This window comes from Esox lucius, chromosome 12 (assembly GCF_011004845.1).
Source record: "Esox lucius isolate fEsoLuc1 chromosome 12, fEsoLuc1.pri, whole genome shotgun sequence".
In the NCBI taxonomy this organism is placed as follows: Eukaryota; Metazoa; Chordata; class Actinopteri; order Esociformes; family Esocidae; genus Esox; species Esox lucius.
Window position 1 is genome coordinate 19836174 of NC_047580.1, and position 7291 is coordinate 19843464.

Sequence of the window (7291 nt, forward strand, 5' to 3'; positions counted from 1 at the left end):
GATATGATCAGATATAAATATTTAAATCTCATCCAATTGTACATTGATTAGGCCATTTTCAATGTGAAAAAAATGAAACTAATGTGTTTCTATTTTGTCCATGGCACTTTGGCCTTATTCTGATGTGAAATTGTTTGAATGAACTTAATGTTATGAATAATGTTACATTGATCTTTGGCTAGTCAGACTTTTCATTTGACTTTAGTTACATAACCTGATGTTAAAAATTCATTTTTATCTTGGTGCCTTCATGAGAGTGTGGCACTTTCTACTAGGGAACTGTATCCTGAACTTTTATCAGGGGTGTTCTCATTTGGCCAAACAAAACTTTTGCTGCAAAATGTTTAGTCAAATAGAGTTAGCATACTATAGTACAAAATCAGGTTGATATCTCTATTTAATTTTGTCTGACAAAATGTTTTGCAAACCAAATCTTTTGTTTGGTGAACACAATGCAAACATTTGTTGAGTTGCATTGTTATCCTGGTCCTGAACAGGCCTTGCACTTTGGTTATATGATAAAACTGATACTTTGGTCAGATGTTGACAGATTTGTTGACTCAATTATGTTAAGAACATTATTTCATATGCTGATTTCTTGAACTTTTGTTAGGCTTATTGTTTATTAGAAATTGGTCAAATGAACTCATGTTGAATTATAATTTTTTTATTGCGCCTTGCACATTGTTAATTGGTTGAATTAACTTGTTAGATTACTTGAAATAAACATTAATGTGTGGTCAGCATGTACTATATAAATAATTTGTATTAAGAGAATATTTAGTAGGTTTTTCTGCCTGATTGATTGATTGATTACCACTGAAGGCTACTCCATCACTTCAAGCCCTTTTAGTTACTTTTAATACTGACATATTGGACCACGTCACTAGCTACAACGCATTCCAGTAAGGCAATATCCATACCTACAACATTTGATTGTTTTGTTGTTGCAATCATTATGCCTAAATTGTGTTGGTGTGTCTCAAAATGTTTGGTCTTACACAATACATCTCCCATTGTAAATGCTATGCAGTTTTTCTTCAGCTGGAGGCAAGGGCTCCTCTGGAATCAAGGCCAGAACACCATTAGAACTGGTTTGCCTAGATTTCTAGTCAGAAGAAAGAAGAATGGAGAGAGTGTTAATGAATGTGTTGAGAATTTCACAAAAATTGACCATCTTCCCCTACCCAATACAATGAAATTTGATGATGAAGTTCCAATAATTCTGAGCATTTTAGAATGTGTGTGTTATTATCTTAATGTGTGCCCGATCCTGCATGCATTTGCCAGGATAGGTTTTTCAGGTTTCGAAAGTGCAGTTGTTGCTGGGCGGTATGAGCAAGAAGTGTATTATTTGTTAATTCACACAGCCAATTTTTATGGGCAGAATTTCTAGGCGCAGCCAGGGGCCGGAGGGTGTCAGGTTTGGGGACCACACGATTTCGTCTTTGCTCTTTGCGGACGATGTTGTCGTGTTGGCCCCTTCAAACCAGGACCTTCAGCATGCGCTGGGACGGTTTGCAGCCGAGTGTGAAGCGGTGGGGATGAGAATCAGTACCTCCAAATCCGAGGCCATGGTCCTCAGTCGGAAAAGGGTGGCTTGCCCACTTCAGGTTGGTGGAGAGTGCTTGCCTCATGTGGAGGAGTTTAAGTATCTAGGGGTCTTGTTCACAAGTGAGGGAAGGATGGAACGGGAGATTGACAGACGGATCGGTGCAGCTTCTGCAGTAATGCGGTCAATGTATCGGTCTGTCGTGGTGAAGAAAGAGCTGAGCCGCAAGGCGAAGCTCTCGATTTACCTGTCAATCTACGTTCCTACTCTCACCTATGGTCATGAGCTTTGGGTCATGACCGAAAGGACAAGATCCCGGATACAGGTGGCCGAAATGAGCTTTCTCCGCAGGGTGGCTGGGCGATCCCTTAGAGATAGGGTGAGAAGCTCGGTCACCCGGGAGGAGCTCAGAGTAGAGCCGCTGCTCCTCCACATCGAGAGGGGTAGGCTGAGGTGGCTTGGGCATCTGTTTCGGATGCCTCCGGAATGCCTTCCTGGGAAGGTGTTCCGGTCCCGTCCCACCGGGAGGAGACCCCGGGGAAGACCTAGGACACGCTGGAGGGACTATGTCTCCCGGCTGGCCTGGGAACGCCTCGGTGTCCCCCCGGAAGAGCTGGAGGAAGTGTCTGGGGAGAGGGAAGTCTGGGCATCTCTGCTTAGACTGCTGCCCCCGCGACCCGGCCCCGGATGAAGCGGAAGAAGATGAATGAATGATGAATGAATGATAATTCACACAGCCCACTTGAGCAGAAGCTTCTGGGAACAAGCTTTCACTACTGCAAAATGATTATGATTGCTGCCCACGTCACTGTTGCCATCTTTAATGCAAAGCTTCGTAAATTAATGGAGAAAGGCTGCCATTGGCAAGTGTTTTGATGCAGTTTTGACTGGCCATGTTAAATGACTGGCTATTTTGAAAAATTAAAGCAACTTGTCTGAAGATGCAACATCTGCCTCACAACAGCAAAGCATGACATTGTTTTTGTTTTACCAGCTACAGTAAATAAAATCAAGGATCATAGCCATTTGTGTCATTTTCTGAAAGATGTCAAACCATTTAATGGAGGAGGTTCAGTGAAGCTGGGAGACCTGTGGACCAGAGGTGAATTTGACTAGTAGTAGTAGTTAAACCTGGCAAACCGAAGAATTAACATGCTAAGAAATGTAAGACTAAGACAGGCTTTTAATTAATCAGCTGCTTGTGTGGTCACCAAACATTGCCAAACAATTTTAAAAATGGGTAATACATCCTAACATGCAAAAATTGTGAGCAGGCCCAGCTGAATTCGATTTTGGATCAAGATGGCAAGAGGAAAGGATCTATGTGTCTTTGAAAGAGGGTTCATTGTTGGGTCTCTTCCAGACAATGTCCCCATCCACAGGGCAGGAGGGGTAACTGAATGGATTAATGCAAGGCTGTAGACATGGAGTCAACTTTGGGGGGGACGAAATCTGCCAGGGGGTCTACGAGTCCCCTGAAAAGGACTTTTAACCATCAATATTTGCGCAATCTGATAGCGCCATGTTGATGTTGTTCCCAAGACACCATAATTAATGTTGCTCCAGGAATATCATTGCAACTGACCTGTAGTTAGTTGGTTACCCCAGTCCAAAGAATATTCCCCGATCCCCACCCTTTGACCTAACCCCTAACCTCAAAGACGCCTGTGCCTAAACCTAACCTCAGTTGTGCCAACATTAATTATGATGTTGTAGGAACAATATCAACACGGCGATATCAGATGAGTCATCAATATTTGCTCCTTTTCTCACTCACCTCCAAGTCGCCTGTTCTCCCTGCCCTGTCAACATCCTCATGCTCTCTCTCCCTCTCTCTGTTTACTCTGAACAAACCAGAGTGAACATGAAATAAATATTATCAGTAAACAAGTGATGTTTCTTGCCATGAAGTTCAGGAATCGATTATCCTTCATTTCTGATCTGAATGGCAATGATTAATATATCAAGAAACATAGACTCATCTCTTGGGTTTGTGACTACTGTACAGTTCTGTCATCTGACTGGCACTCATTTTCTCACGGCTCTCAACTGTTCTGAGGTTGCCCAAAAAACTGACGAATGTCACTGCCACCCTTCCTCTTGCCCATAATGACAATCCCTGTGAATGAAAGCTGACTGTAATCAAACTGCTTGCACTTTAATCAAACATTAATAATTATACAGTATACTATATACTATATGAGTATACAACAAATGAAAGCTACTACTACTTTCCATGCAGCGCAACATAAATTACTGACACTTTACTCAGACTTAATGTTGGCTTTCTGACAAATATAACGTAATAAAGACATTAACGTTAGTTGAATACACCCCTGTGAGCACCTTTGTTGGTTGCTGGGTGAATGTGTGGCTAATTAGCTTTCCAGGTAGCTTAGCTTACCTTAGTTATGGTTAATTGATTAGCACTCGCAAATCAGTCTGTTTTTACCAAAAACATTTGTTTCCACATACAATTACTGACACTTTTTAGCAAAATATTATTTATTTCCACAATTAGGCTACAGTTCCAGCACAAAATGACGTATTGATATTGTCGTTCAAACTATCACAATCAACAGTGATATAGCTTCTGTAACACATATTACATTTTAGTTTTTAACACAATTAAAAATAATGAAATAGAGAGACAGTACAGTGTTTGACATTTATTGATTTTACCTACTGACGGCTTCTGCTCGGGTACGGCAACACCACTTAGACAAACCACACGCAGAACTGCAGCACACCATAATACTAATTGTAGTAATAATGGCAATTTGTTGAGTTTAGTTCTGATTATGATTACATTTGCTAAACATTATTTTGGACGGCGGTGCGTCGTTGCCTGTCATGTCATAGCACGTTTATTTTATAAATATTTTCTATATCAATATATTGGGGGGACATGAATGGGGGACATGAATGGTGTTCCATCCCTCCAGTAGAGTTCCAGAGATTTGTAGAATTTACACCAGGGGGCATTGAAGCTGATCTGGCAGCTCGTGGTGGCCCAACACCTTAGTTTTTTCCTTTAATTTGTCACCAATCTGTATGCGAGCTTGTTTATATCTTACTTACATGGCTTGTTTGGCCTCCGCTCCCAAATATTGTTTGCTCGGACAGGCTCGCATTTCACATCTGGTTTGGTTATGAATGAGAGTTTAGGGATGCCCGCACAAATAACTAAGAGTTTTGGATATATATTGCTAGGTGATGGTTTTGATATCCGCATCACGTTTTTCAAAATGCCATGTTGTTTTATGTGAATAGTTAGCCAAAATACATTGCTAGTCAAAACATTTCTGGTATTCTAAACTGGACTGGAAGTGGGAATGTAATGCTTTTTCTTTTTTCTTGTGCTAGACAATAAGCAGGTGACATATAATTCATATGTAATATTAAAAACCATAGGACATTATCATGGAATAAAAATATAGATCAGTTGTGCTATATTAACATGAATATTCTAAATCTTCAGCCATGTAAAATGACATAAAATTGCTGAAATGCATTTACAAAAGGCCACATTCCACATTTTAAGCATAAAGGGACAAAACAGTGACTGACTGAGTGACTGAATACCAGTTGTTAAATAGCATTTTGGTTAGAAAAGCGGACCTGCAAACTATAGGTCCTGAGTTCATACCTCCTCACAGGCGAAGCAAAGTACGCATTATGAATTATTCCGTATAGACGAAAACTTTGCTGGCTAAAACCTCCAGTGACTAAATCATAGTAAGCCTCAAATAAAACAGTTTACGGTTATAGTGTGACTGGTTCTGGTGGATTTTCGAAGTATGCATCTGTGCATGCGTCTTGGGTCAGGATAGACAAACATATTTGCTGGCTACACCATAGGCTACAGTAGTTACGTTACAGTGAGCCTTAACTAAAACTGTATACGGTTATACTGCGACTGTTTCTGGCATGGAAATGTTAATCTTCAGTCTCACTAGAAATTGCTTAATTCTTATGATTACCAGTAAGCCTATTACTGGCTAATAAGCTGTTCAAACGGCCAGTGGCAAAAGCTAACAGTATATAGACGCTATTTGTGGTGGAGGTAAACTTAATAAGAAACGTTAGTCAGTTTAACACAACGCTCAATAGTGTTTAGCGACTGGCGAAATGTGTAATGCTGTGGCGTTATGGTTAAAGACATTGCCTCTCGTGGAAGGCTCAAATTCGAATCGATTGTGAACAACAACATACATTTTATTGTCTGTTCAAATGGCCAGTGGCAAAAGCTAACAGTTAATAGACCCTATTTGTGCTGGAGGTAAACTTAGAAACGTTAGTCAGTTTAACTGTATCAATATCATTCACAAATGTCCAATTAACTGTTCAAACAGCCAGCGGCAAAAGAAGATTTGTTCATAGACACAAGAGGCTATACTGACACCTGTCAAACGTAGAGCTCTGTGGTGTAGTGGTTTACGACACAGACTTTCACGTGGGCGACCCAGGCTTGAATCTCAAGAGGACAATACTTTCTATTGCGGTCCGGCTGAACTAGGCTTGCCTGGTTTCTTGTTTCTTTCAAACAAAAATACAAAATATGAATCTAAATTGGATTAGTTTCCACTCCCCTGAGCTAATATGTGGTAGAAACAGCAGTAATTATAAAACTGTTCCAAGGGGAATGTCAACAGCAATCTTCAAATCATATAACAAATCTTTGTGCGTTTGGATATAACCTTTGTTCTCTAAGTGAGGGAATGGGCTACAACAACGCAGGAAGCACACATACTAAAACACATGAACTGAACAGAAGATTTATACAACACTGCTTCAAATCTTTTTAAGTCAAGTTGGGGAAACAGGTAGCCCCACTTGGTATATGCACTGAGTCGCCCCAAACAGAGCAGATGTCTCTGACATGCTCGGGTATGGCCTTTTTTTTAAATCAAGGCCCTCAAAATGCGAAAGGACCATTTAGTATAGTCCCATATTTTTTAATACATTTGGAAAATATATTTCCAAACACATTTGGAAAATATATTCCTGAATACATTAAATATAAGTCAAAATGTTGAAATTGAATATTTTTATATATTTATAATAAATGTATTTAATGCATATCTAAGTATAATACAGCATCGGCCAGACGTTGGTTTGAACCCGCAGCCTTTTTGGTAATGTATATCTATAAAATATGTTTCAACTAAATGTGATATAATCAATACGTCGGTAATTAAATTGTATCTTTTTACTTTCACAGGATCTGAAAAATGCATTTTAATATGGGCTTCAAAATACATTTTGTAATGTATTTTCTACAATACATTACAATTGTAATGAGAGCATTGTTGACGATGAACATTTGGACAAAACTGAAATGTATTTTGATAGATTAAATGTATTTTGAAAAAAGATAAATGTATTTATAAATGTTTTAATACATTTCAGAATAAAAGGTAAAATACATTGTGATACCTGAAATGTATTTTGAATTAAGTTAAATGCATTCGACATATATTCATCATATATTCTACATACATTTTGCATTGCAAAAATATATTTATTTTCCATATGGGGTATAGGAGTCCTTAAGCGATTTAGAAAGTTATCATATTGTGGGTTAAGACTGTGTAAGACGTTTCAGAAATCACTTTTATTTTTATAGAAAGTTTCATACTGCTTACCCTATGGACTAACACTGAGTGGAGTAGAGGCACTTTCTCTACCACATGTGGGAGCACTTGCAGAAGATTAGAAACCAACAGTATGATTCCC